Below are 13,531 nucleotides of genomic sequence, written 5' to 3'. Positions count from 1 at the left end.
TTTTGGTTTTTCTCCGGTACCAGGAACCGAACTCACGACCTTGCACTTGCCAGGCAGGCGCTTTGCCGCTGAGCTAAATCCCCAGCCCCTCAAAGCAGATATTCCGAAGAACAGATCCACAGGGCCCTGTATCTCTCGTTGATTTTTTTTTTCTGAGAGCCAGAACACGTGATCTAAACTCACCTTTCTCTTCCCCATCCTTCGTTTGTCTGTTCGTAGCAGACAGGGGAAGAGAAAGGTCCTTCTTTAAAGACTTAATATTCAGGAAGGTAATGTTAGGTTGAACAGTCGTCTCACAGAGCTGCTTTGGAATCTGCCATTCATGACACCTTTTCCCGACGTGTTGAAAGAAGTACGAAAGTGTTGAAGCGGTGTGGGGACAGCAGTGGGCAGATGGCAAGGAACATGGGGACTTTGTCCCCCTTTTTTCCCCCTCATTGAACCCCTCATCATCCTCTTGTTGGAGAGGAATCAGCCTCCCATGGTAGCCGCTTGGGCCTGTGGTTGCCTTTTACTCTGCCTCCTCTTATCTGCCCTCCCTAGGGTACTTGTTCATCTTGTCCCAGTCATTCGGCTGATCTGACCCTTGCTGGCACTCGGGACGTTTCTCAAGCTCCTGTTTCTGCGCTGGACCCTGGATGGGAAACAAGATGACCACCACGTTTCACTGAGGAGACATCATCCAGAAATAGTCAATATTTGCTCAGAAAGTGATTTATTACCTTTCATGCCCTGATTAAAGTTTAACTCTCATTGAACAACTGCTCTATCTATATAGACAAAAATAAACCCTTGGGGACATGTGTGATGGCTCTTTCACTGGTCTCCCCACTGTTTCTCTGCTCCCTTCCATGAACCCATTCTGTTCAATTTTTTAAACAAGAAATAGAGCCATGCCCAATGCCCAGCTAGTGCATTCAGTGGCTCCCTATTCCCCTCAAGCCTTCAATCCATACTCCCTAGCCAAGCCTTAAGACCTTACAGGGTCCAGCTGTTCATGGACATCGCTGACCTCAACTCATCTGCTATTTTTGAGGTTGATGGGGCAAAAACTAGGCGTATCTGCGAGGGGCCAGCTATGGAAGCAGAGCCCTGGTGTGGAGTGGTGCAGAATAGAGATGACATTATGGGAACTGGAACGTGTCCATTTGTGGCAGAAGCTGGCTGGTGAATGTCTGTAACGGGACACTCAGGATGGACAGCAACCACTGGCAGTGAGGCAGAGCCTGCGGCGGATCTGGAAGCGCTGTGTGCCCTGTGGGTGCCAGGGCACCATGAAAGGCTGACATGTGTTTGTTCTCCCTAGCTACTGCCTCTGTGGATTGGCAGCTGTGTGTCTGGATGTGGTTTGATGTCACTGCCAGTCTACTTGTCACCAAAGACCCCTTCAGAGCATAATGGCCATGGTTTCCTGTGAGACTCCCTGGTCTCCCACAGCTTCATTTTGGGCAATTCTCATCCAGAACCGCATGGGGAAGAAGGCCTGAGAGACCAGGCTCCTGACAATAACTGAGCGAGGTGTTGCAGAATCATCCCGCAGGTTGGGACGGGTTGTGGAACAAGAAACATAGTTCCTGTGCTCAAGGAATGGGGGAAAGGGCTGAGAGGCCCAAAGAGGGCCTGGGGCAGGTCTGCTGTGTGACATGTGACGTTGTTATCCATCCTCCGCATCTTCAGGGAGGTTGCCAGCCCTTGGCATACCGTCCACGTTGGCTTCCATCGATCTCTTCCTCCCCTTCCCTCTCCCCTGCCTCCCTTCCTTCCTTTCTCCCATCTTTCCTGCTAGATGTCTTCAGTTTGCTGGAAGCTGGCAGAGCTCAGCACACGTTTGCACTTTATTATGAGGAGACCTGAGTTTCTAAAGCCAAAACATCCTGATCTAGCCAACTCCCCCTTTTTACATTAACTTTAAATCTTATACAGCATAGGTACAAGCAGCATGCTTCCTTATTGTGAATAAAGTAGCATAGGAATGTATATATATATATGTTTTAAAGGCAAGATTCTAGCCCGCCACGCTCCCTTCCAGCTCCACCCATTCCATCAGAAAAGCAGAAGTCCCTGTAGGTGAAGGGCTTTGTCCTGCCCCACCCGGTGCTCACTTGGCCTTACAAGGAGCTGAGTGTGTGCCTGGCTCCCAAAGGACCCGCTGTCCAAGAATGTCTTCACCAGCAACAACTGGCACTGATCACTGAGGCTGCCCTTTCCATTTCTTACATTTCAAGGGGCAGGATGAGGCAAGTCCTCTGGCTGAAGTAGACAGAGTTTCTCATGGAGTGGCTGTGTCTTGGTTGGAGCCACCTCTGATCAGGGAGTGACTCTGTGTTAGGAACTCAGTTCTGTAGTTCATTTGGGTGAGGTAAGTATATTCATGTACCACTGCAGTGACTAAGATATAGATGTGCTTTCTGCTTTCGTAGCTGGGTGGAGTGGTATATGCACGTAATCTTACCAGCTAGAAGGCTGAGGCAGGAGGATCGCAAGGTCAAGCTCAGCCTGGGTAATGTAGCAACTTAGACCCTGTCCCAAAGTAAAATATATATATATATATATAAAAATGGCTGAAGATACAGCTCACTGTGAAGGTCCTGCTTAAATCCCAGAAAAAGTACATTTTGTAAGCAGCCTAGTACACACACACACATACACACACACATACACACACGCACACCCCTTTAAAAAATGTCTCACAAAATAAAAATGTCTCACAAAACTTAAAACTTGCTAATGTGTCTGATTCACTCTTAGGAATTTGATTCTGTTCTCTTTCCCTTCATTATTTAAAAATGCAGCTTGCAATTATCTATGTGTATTCCATGACTTACCAATCGGCCTTGGGTCTCAGGATGAAAAGTATCATCTAGGGCTTCTCTTTCTGCAATGTAGGGGTGCTGGCAAAAAACTAAATCAAATTGAAAATCCCAAGAAAGTCACTTGTGATACCCCAAAACTGAGTGGAAAGTGTCGCGGTGCTTCCAAGGTGAGTTCTACAGCAGTGCCACAGGTCTGCGTGGGCTATTTCTGTGGCACCGTGCGGCTCACTTTTCTATGGACTGCAACAGTCACATTTGCTAGGGAGGGATAATTGCTGCCATTTACTAAGTGCTTACACTGAGCTGAGACGGGGAGTGAAAGAAAAAACTCAAAGAAGCCTAATAATAGTGTGGAAATGAGTAGATGAATGCGGGCGAGGGGAAGGAGTCCTCTGCCAAAGGCCTCACCCTGAGGGCAGCAGCAGGGAGACCCATCATTCTAGCACCTGGCAGCATCCACAGGACGGGGAGGGAACATCTGCCACTCATACTGAGCGGCCACAGAGCATGTGATAGTTCGTACAGCCTTGGAAGAAAACCAGTCTGACCCCCGAGCCCTAGTCAACCAAGTGCCACCACAACACATGAGAAGAACCACACTGCAGACTGCAAGGTCCCGGGTGGGACCCTGTGGGCAGGAGCCTGTGTGCAGAGGCACAAGAGGATTGTGTGTTGCATTTGAGAGCCTCAGGCAGGATGTGGGCTTCGCATTTCCATCTGCCTTGGATTAAGTGCATGGAGATAATAAATCACAGGGCTGCACTTCGTGTTTCGGTGCACTTGTCTTGAGAGGTTTTGATGAACTAAGTGATCGTGTTGGGTAGGCCTAGAGGGCCAGGATGGGAATGTGGCTTCCAGGAGCTGAGCTCAGCCTCTGACCAATAGTCAGCAAGAGCCCGGGGCCATAAACCCAACAGGCCCCAAGGAACTACATTACTGCAGCATCACATCTGCTTGGAAGCAGATTCATCCTGGCAGCCTCACTGAGACTAGAGCCCTGGCTGACACTTGTTTGTAGCCGCGTGAGACCTTGCAAAGGGGATCTGGGGAAGCCATGCCCAGACTTTTGACCCACAGCAACTTTGAGATGATACATGTGTCGGTTTAAGCTGCAAGTGTGTGGTCATATTAACACACAATGATAACAAAATGCAAAAGTCTCTGCCATGCCTGGAGGTGCAGGTTGCAATAAAGAGCTCCAATTCGATCAGGAGACAAGTCTCCCGCAGCTTAAGCGCTGTTGGTGGACAACTACATCCCATCCCACGTCCAGATGGGAAAAACTCAGAACCAGCAGTGGAAGGCTTTTTGAACCAAACTGCCTGTGACGTCTGTGTTGGGATTCCAGAGTCTTGGGAAATCACTTTCTCTCTTGCACATTCTTTGGCTGTAAGTGTGATCAGAAGAGTCACAAAGACTCCCAAGTGGCCCGTTAGTTGTAGCAACATTTCTTGAGCAAGGGTTTGGCAGGGGAAGTTTCCCGATCACGCGCTCCGTGTCCACACAGATGAAAACTGGACTGACAGAGTTACGGAGAGCAGTCAGCTTAGGAGAAAGGTCAGATACCTTCAAACATCCCCAGCCCCCACTGCAACCCCTGGAGAACTTTTGTCCCTGGCCCATTGACCCTACAAGGTAGCATTTGCAGGTGGCTCCTATTTCCATAGTCCACATATCCCCAAGCCCTTAAGGGGAGCGGGCAAAACAGATGTTGCTTTTCAAGGCTTAGAGTGTGGAGACGCTTTTGTCTGATGTTGTGCAGTGCTCTTGTTTAGAGAAATTAAGGCCTGGGTGAACCAGGCTATCATTTGTTTGCTTCCTCTCCTTTCTATTTAAAGCAGTTTATAAGGAAAGTCTTCCAGCAACGTCCAGCCTCCTCTTACTCCCACAAGGGCCTTTTTTGAAATTTTATTTTTGACTGCGTTAAAGAGAGGGAAAGTCATTATCCAGAGAAGCCAGATTCTCTTTTACAAGGTCAGAGGGTCATGTCACCCCCCCTGCTTAATCTCAACCTGGCTTCCTCCAGGCCTCCCTGCGTGCCAGAGAAGCACTCTACCACCACTGACCTACAGGCTTAGCCCTCACTACCCATTAAATTTTTTTCTTTTTAAATTTTGAGAAAGGTTCTCACTATGTTGCCCAAACGGACCTTGAACTTGGATCTCCTGCCTCAGCCTTCAGAGTAGCAGGGATTACAGGCATAGGACACCACACCCAGCCACACAGCACAATTTTAATTAGATAATTAACTGCTCATGAAGCCCCCCAAAGTTATTCTGTAAAGTTGGGGGTATCTGCCTGCTCCCACTGTCCCACAGTCTCCCATGTAGCCCCCAGGTATCCCCTAGGAACTATTCGCTATGTAAATGGTCAAGGGAGTTAAGGAATCAAGGAATAGGCCAAGAAATGGGGATCAGTGTACAGTAGTTGTTTAAGCCCTCACTTGGCCCCTGGAGGGAACTTGAGTGGTCATTTCCTCGTCCAAGATAATGACTATGTTAGGTTTAGACTTGGAGGTGGCTGCAGTTCCCCACAGGAGACTGATGTCTGGTCAGGTTTGGAGACCAACTCTGCGGAATGTCATAAAGACAGTGAATTCAGGGGTGACATGAGCTGGTTATGGGAGCAGGAAAGAGGACTGCTGGGCCGGAGCAGTTCCAACCCCCAGTTAGGACTAACATGCTTCCGAAATAGCTGAGTATGTGCCTCTCTGGAGCAGTGTTCTCCATTTGAGAGTGGTCAGGATTCTAGGACTTCTGGTCTCCTGCTGTGTCCAATGCTTGGTTCTTTCTGGAGATGTTATGAGGGGGTGGGGTGGGCTGGAGACGCGTGTAAGAGTCTCCGAGCCCAGGCGAGGGCCCATTGGGCCTGACAGCCTCAACGTGGCCCTCACTCATTTGAGTTCTCCTGAGCCCTTCCTTCTGAGGGTCTTATCTAATTCCCATCATCATCTTTGCAGTGCTTAGTTATCCCCGCATTCTAAGGAAGACAACTGACAGTCTAAGAAAAATCACTTTGCCTAAGACCATATGAGCCATGTTAGAAGTGAGGCTCATGGGAGGAAGGGTTAAAAGGAAGGGAGAGGAATGGAAAAAAAAGAATTAAGATATATTATGCACAGGTACAAATTCCCTACAATCGATGTGATCAATATATATGACAAATATGTACTAATAAAAAAATAAAGTTTAAAAAAAGAAGTGAGATTCAGGCTGGGTATGGTGGCACATGTCTGAAATCTCAGTGCTGAGGGAGCCTGAGGCAGGAGGATCCCAAGTTTGAGCCCAGCCCCAGCAGTTTAGCAAGACCCTGCCTCAGACTAAAGAATAAAAAGGGCTGAGGATGTGGCTCAGTAGCAGGACACTTGTACAGCATGCACAAAACCCTACGTTCAATCACCAGTATTTTAAAAAACGTTTTTAAGGTGAGGTTCACATTGAGGTCTTTCATACCTCAATGACTACATTCTTTCCTTGCAACTACACACCAAACCTTAAATCACTCCAACTTAATGTGGTCAGCTTGAGTGATTCCTAGGGTTAGGGAAAAAACTGTTGTCTTTAACCTCTCTCTGTCTCTGTCTCTGTCTCTATCTCTGTCTCTGTCTCTCTCTCTCTCTCTCTCTCTCTCTCTCTCTGTCACACACACACACTAAACAATCCTAAGACATAAAATTCTTTTAAGAAGGGTGAAGCCTTCTCTCTTATAATCAGGCATATGATTTAAAATTCAGGCATTTATGGGAAAATTAATCTGCCAACAAATTCACACTACAGTGTAAATGACTGTTATGACTTTTTTTTTTTTTTTTTTTTTAATGAGAGCAGCTCTGGATTAAGTAGGAGAACATGGGAAGAAGAATTTGTGCCTAAAGGGCTAAAGAAGTAAGGGAAGATGGAAGGGGAGAGGAAGAGAGAGAAGGAGAAAGACAAGAAAAAGGGATTAGGAAACAGAGAAAAAAACCTTTGATAGATTAGCAGTATTGCTTAGAAGTGGCTTCTTTTCCAAAGATATGCCAGTGGTGACATCTGAGCAGAGATCTGAATGGTGAGAAGTCCAGAAATGTGCCTGAAGGACAGAATTCCAGGCAAAGGAAACAGGAGAACAGAACTCTGGAGCCTGGGATTGGCTTGGTCCGGGGGACCTGGGCTTGGTGAGTGGGCAGAGGGAGGAGGTGATAGCAGGAGGAAAGCTGGACAGAGAATTTTAATGTTTCTGTCTTGTGTGCTGAAACATTTCCTCTGGTATCTTGTTTGATTCAGCAGCCCTATGGCCCAGAGAACAGGAGTTAGGGGAACAGGCTTTTGATCCAGAATGGCTGGGTTCAAATCTATCAGTTCAGCCTCAGGACTTACAAACGTCTTATTGTTTTGTATTGGTTAAAATGAGGCCAACCTTCTCCTTCATAAATATTTGGGAGCAATTTAATGAGATAGTTAACACATTTAATGTGACAGTGGTCACACGGTAAGCAGTTAATAAGTGCAGCTTACTATTATTTTTATTTGATGTGGTCTCACTGCTTACTTGGAAGAGCATCTCAGTGTGGCTATAAACCTGACATTGCCTCTGTGTCTGGGCAGATGAATGATTTCCTTTTAGTGCCTGCCACATTCACAGCACTCAATAAATACTTATGAAATAAATGGAAACATGAATGATGGTGCCAGGATCAGGCAGAAACAGAGGAAGGGCATAAAACTGTGGGTGGAGGAATTTGAAGATAATTTGGAAGGCACTGGGGAGCTATTGAAGGTTTTTGAGCAGAGACAGGAGTATCAGACTGAAGGAGGGAGGACTTGGAAACAGGACACAGAGTTAGCAAGTTGTGGGCATCTTAAGTAGGAGAGAGTTGTTCTGGGAGGTCCCACAGAAAAAGGAAGGGGCGATTTCCTTTAGGATGCACTACAGCTTTATTTTATTTTATTTTTTTGTTCGTTTGTTTTTGTTTTGATACTGGGAATCAAACTCAGGGCCTCATGCTTACCAGGCAGGCACTGTGCTGCTGAGCTATCTTCCCAGCCTACTCTACTGCATTAGAGGCTGCCAATCACCCCAGGCCATGTGTGATATGCTGGTCTGCCTACGGCAGCCACCCTCATCCTAGTTTCCTGTGTTGCTACTTTGGAGTCCTCTAAGGGCCTCACTCTATTTATCTATTCCTTTTATTCTCTATTAGACCCCTTTCTGAGTGGTCCTGTATTCCCAGTCTGAAGAATCGTGTAAAAGGCTCCATCTGATGTAGTGAGGTCCCAGGTGACCTTGCAAGGCAGAAAGGTCCTCGCCTTCTGTGACGCTCAACACCACACGCATTGGGTCTGCGAGATGGTCTTTCCAGCTCTTAGGTGCTTGAGGATTGGGGGTGGGGTGGGGGTGGGAGCAGCCTCTGGTCAATGTTGCTGGCTCTGGTGTTTTGCTTGGGTGGAGTTCTGCTTCTGTGGGTCTTCAGCTGTTCTTCTGTCCCTGCCTTGCTGGTGCTGGTCTCGGTCCTGGTCCTGAGCCACAGCAGAACCCGCCTAGTTCTTCCCTTTTCCCTCTAGCAGCCAGAAGGTGGTGTGCTTTGAATGACAGCTACAGCTGCAACTGGCCTGGGCACCAGAGGCTGCCTCTGCCACAAAAGGCTTGAACTTGGCCAATTTGGACCAATCAGTAAGTTCAGATTGGGACCAATCACAGGTTTGCTCCATTCACGGCTCAAGTTGGTCTAGGAGGGTTAGGACTTGTGTGATGATACTCTTTTATCTGTGATGCCACACAACAGAGTTCAAATAACTCTTGCTCCAGTGATCCCAGAATGTCAGTAGTTCCACTCTGCATTATTCTGGGCAGTGTGCACACAGTGGGTCTCTTTAAAAGAGATATAAACAGTAAGGGGTGCCAGCCCTGCATAATTTGGGAGACTGCCACCGACTGGCTTCCAACGGCAGCATCAGGTAACAACTGGCAGTAACACCTGGCAAGAATCTGCAACGTGTGCCTGGGAGCCCAAGCTGTAACAGGAAGGGCTGAGAGTCACTGGCACTAAACGGCCCAATTCTCTAGCAGAGCCGTACTTTGCTGCTTTGCAGTTTTCATCTACATTGAGCAAAAGAATCAAAACAATTGATTGCTATTGACTGGCAATAGCTCCAGGGTGGGGCCTGCGTCGCTGCAACCCTGCAGCCTACCACCATAGCACTCACAGCACAAGCCAGGGAACTGGAAGGGCTACTGCACGGGCACAGCATTGCTGGGTACAGCAGCAAACAAAATGGCACAGGAGACTTGCTGTTCTGGAATGTTCTCTGGCCCACCCTTCCTGCAGGGTTTTCACTGACCACCCATAGTTTGACGTGTTTGGTCTCAGACCATCTGGTGGCTGTCTTACTCTCTCCAGTGTCCCCAGGTTCTGTTTGGCAAAGGATGTAACTCCATTCTGAGGCCCAAACCACCCCATCGACCTTTGCATAGCTGCACAGGCCTTGGACACACTCAGCACCACAGAGCAGCAGGGACCTGGCAGTGAGGTTTCTGTCCCTTAAAAGGATGCAGCCTTCAGGGAGCACTTGTGGTTTTAAATAGCAATTTTTCTTTCCTTTATGCTTGAGTTTGTTTTGTTTTGTTTTTTTTCAGGGCTTGAGTTTGTTTTGTTTTGTTTTTTTTTCAGGGCTGGGAACTGAACTGAGAGCCTCGCACATGCTAGCCTGCCTTCGCTACTGAGCTGCACGCGCCCCCCCACCCCCGGCCCTTTGTCTCCCTTTAGATCATCTTATGGAAGGCAGAGTCCCAGAGACAATCTTTGCTCTTCAGGCCCTTTGCTATCTCACTCCCTCATTCACCTGTCAACACATACCTACTGAGCAGAGTCTGTGTGCTGAGCGTAGATGCTGCGCACAGATTCTAGACCTGCCTGTCTCTCAAAACGTAACGGTTGGTTCCCTGCACCTGTGCATTATGCTGTGGTGAGGATCATCTGTGCCCAGGGTATTGCCCATGCAGTGAAACCCACGCCCTGAGATGTTACTGAAGGGCATAAGTGTTCTTACCTTGCAAAAGGATTTGCTGTGGGATTAAATCAAGCCACAGAAGTTTAGAATTTGAAGGGACCTAGGGGACCAGCTCAGTCAATCCCTTCATTGATTAGTGGTGGAAAGTAAGATTTAAAAGGCTTAACAGACTTACTCACAGTTAGTCAGCAATACCAGAGCCAGCAGGTCACAGCTGATGCTGTTTCCTGTTGTTTTTTTTAATCTCAGTACTATTCTCCTTTCATCATGCCTTACATGATATATGGATCCTTTAATGATGACAATGCTATCAAGACCAATATTTATTGAGTGTTGTCTATGTGTCAGACTCTGTTATAAGTCCTTTTTTAAAACTTTTTTTTTGTACCAGGAATCGAACTCAGGATCTTGTGCTTGCCAGGCAGACACTGTGCCTCTGAGCTATATCCCCAGCCTATAAGTGCTTTTAATGTATCACAGCCTTGTTCTCAGCAATCCCATTAACACCACTGAGAGTGAGCTGAGGCACATGGAGTTCAGACAACTTACCCTGTTCCATTTGACCCCTGAGCCACAACACTTCACGGCTTTTCTTTAGAGTGACTCTAACCAGAGTCCCCGTGTAGAAATGTGTTCCCGCCCTCGTATCTAAAGGCTTTTACACTGAACATAATTCTAGTGCTATTAAAATCAAAGCTTGGTACTATACTTTTGGCAGGTCTTTTAAAGTGCTTCACTGCTGTGTATACAGTTGCCATTAAAGTTTGCAAAGCTTTGCTGATATAACTGAGATGAAAAGCCTTATATTATGATGCATGTAGCAATGAACAGAAATGGCTTCTTGGTTACAAGTGAGTGTGCTGCATTACAGAATGAGATGTGCAGTTTTCTTGTGAAGCAGCTGTAGTGAAGGGACAGCAAAACTTAGCAGAAACTAATTTAAAGAGTGTGACTTGTACTGAGTGGAAGTCAGGGGTGTTTTGTTGTTCTCAGAAATCTTCCCATTGGAGTTGTTTTCATTTGTGATTAATTTCCCAGGACAAACTTCTCTCCCTGCTTCTCTCCCTTCCTATTTTATGGTCCAGGGATTCTGTGAGTAGGAAGTCCCAGTGAAATCTAGCATCTAAAACAAATAAGACCAGTCTGTTCTGTCACTCTCCCCCCGCTTGGAAACTGCAATCAGAATAAGCTCTGCAGAGCTCAGACTCTAATTCATGCTTCTCAGCAACATCTTCCCTAATGATGGAAAGTAGAAAAGCGAGTAAGAGGAACATTATGAACCTTCAGATACTCTGGAGTTTTGTCTATTATCAGGAGCAGCTTGAGCCCAGAGTCATTTAAATCCTCTGAGGGTGGAGGAGGGTGGAAAACGTAATTATTCGCAGGGGATCACTATGGGCTAAGCACAAATGGGTTGCTATTTGTTTTCTGTTCGTTGTAATGATTACAGCCTGGCGATAGTATTTAGTGGCAGGTTCTAGCAGTTCAGTTATGACAGCTTCATCACTGTCATTAATGCCTTTTGTTTGCAGTGAACATGAAAAGCTGTTCAGTACTGCGTCCAGGGGTGAAAAGAAGGGTGCGGGTGTGAAGAAAGCAAGACAGCAAAGAGAGAGCACCTGGGAAGAGAAGTCCACACACTGTTAAAACCAGAAGAAATACTCCTGGGTAATTAAGTCAGCTGACTTAACACTGCGTGGGGGCTTGGTGAAAGGACCAAAGTTTGGGCTGTCCTTTCTCCCAGAAAATTGCTTCTGTTTATAAATGTGCATCATTTTTTGCCATTTTGGTTCCTAGAAATGCCCTCAGGGAATGGTATTCTTGGTAAGGGGTCTTTCTGCTTTAAGTATAATGGCTATGAATAACTAGTTTCAGTATCTTCTCTAGCATTCAAGGGTAGAACACAGCAAAATAAATAGAGGAAGCTCAGTGACCTTTGCTGTGGATCTACTGGGTGTCAGGCAAGGCTCAGTTTTTGTGTGCATTTCCCCCTCTCTCTTCTCAACAATCTGGGAAAATAGCCTCATTGACACTTAGCCCATAACAATAACACAGAGGTAAAATATGTGCCTGAGATCACCTAGCTAGTTACCAGAGAGCAGGGATTTGAATTCCTGTGTCTCCTTCCAAACTTACTTGTGCGGTAAGGGCTGTGGAAAACACAAACAGCAACAAAAAAATTTTATATTAATTTAAAGAGGACCAACACAATGTAGGCAAGAATACATATTTATTTGATGATTTGATCTTATGAAAGCATGGATGGTAAAAATATACTGGAAGAACTTGTATTAATTAAATCATAAAAATACAGAATGCTTTTTTGGGAACTTACCCCTCCTCCTGGGATGACCCTTGACAAAACATTCTGTGTTCCTGTTTCGAGCCAAAAAAGTGGGTGGAAGATGAAAGTTTGACGTTTGGCCCATAGGTATCTCTGTCTCATTAACACTGTGTATTCCGTGCTTGCCTGTGGTTTTGCCTTTCTGCGGCAGACCATGCTCCTTTGACTCACACTCCTACTTCTCACAGCCCTCTTGTCCTTTTCTGGACAACTTGATGCACATTGTGACTTGGATCTTGAGAAATGTCTGGAAAAAGTGGCCAATTGGGAGGGCGGGCTTAGCAGGGAAACACAACCAGGCGGGGGCGGGGTGGGACAGAAACAAAAGTCTGCAGGATTCCTGTGATGACAGAACCGTGCTTCTGCTATGACATTCCATGAACCATCCAAAAATTGGCTGTAACCATTTCTCGTGGACCCTGTTAACCCTCTAAGTTATAGACAGCACATTCACTCACATTCTAGCCAGCTCTACACTCAGTGCAATGCCACCAATCAGAGGAGCTCAAGAGATTCCCAGACTAGACTTCAGAATTCCCGGGGTCCCTGCTCACCACTCTAGCCTGAGTGCTACTTGGGTTGCGATTGTGCACTGCTGTAGAAAAACAAGAAGCAACCGAAAACCCCAGGCCAGGGTGGGGAGTGGTAAGAAAAGACACCAATTCTGAGGACCAGGAAGCTGGAAATTCCCTGCTGCCTTGGTGTCTGGGCTCTAGCTTTCCCACTTCCCTAAAACCGTTCCCTGCACTCGGGAGATGCTCCCTAACTGTCTTTGGAAACGACAGTAAAAGCGCAGATCCAAGCGATCATTTGGACGCCTACCCCTAACCCTCTTTCTCACCTGAGCGCAAGGGAGTAGCGACCTTGAGCAGACAGCGCTTCCAAGATCAGGCTCCCCAAGAGCAGCCGGACTCTTCGGGGGAGCTCTCACCCCACTCTGTCCAGCTCAGGAGGGAAACACAACTTTCTCAAGCTTTTAGATTTCTCTCTGCTGGGCTTACAGGGGACCGTTCAAGGTCCGAAGCGAGGCTGCGGGCGCGGCCCGCTGGGGTGGGGTCAGGGGTGTCTCAGACCCCGGCCAAGGCTTCAGCATCCCTGCATGGACAGGTGGGACACGCGCATTTCTGGGGCCACCTCAGACCTGGCGGAGGATGCTGAAGGACACCGTCCAGTTTGAGAGCGTCTGCGTCCGAGGCACAGAGACCCTCCCGGTGCCCCTGGGGGTGGGCATCCGGGCCAGAGGAGACGGCGGGAGGGCGAGCGAGCGCCAGGAGCAGTGGCGGGAAGTCGGGGCGCGGGCGAGGTGGAGGAGGAGGAGGAGGGGAGAGGAGAGAGGAAGTCCCTCGTGGCCACCCCGAGGGCGGGCGGGAGGGAGGGTGCCCGCGGGA

Source organism: Chinchilla lanigera, unplaced genomic scaffold (genome assembly GCF_000276665.1).
Source record: "Chinchilla lanigera isolate Chin_1 unplaced genomic scaffold, ChiLan1.0 scaffold00041, whole genome shotgun sequence".
NCBI lineage: Eukaryota > Metazoa > Chordata > Mammalia > Rodentia > Chinchillidae > Chinchilla > Chinchilla lanigera.
The sequence above is the reverse complement of the archived record's forward strand: the minus strand, read 5'-3'. Positions refer to the sequence as shown.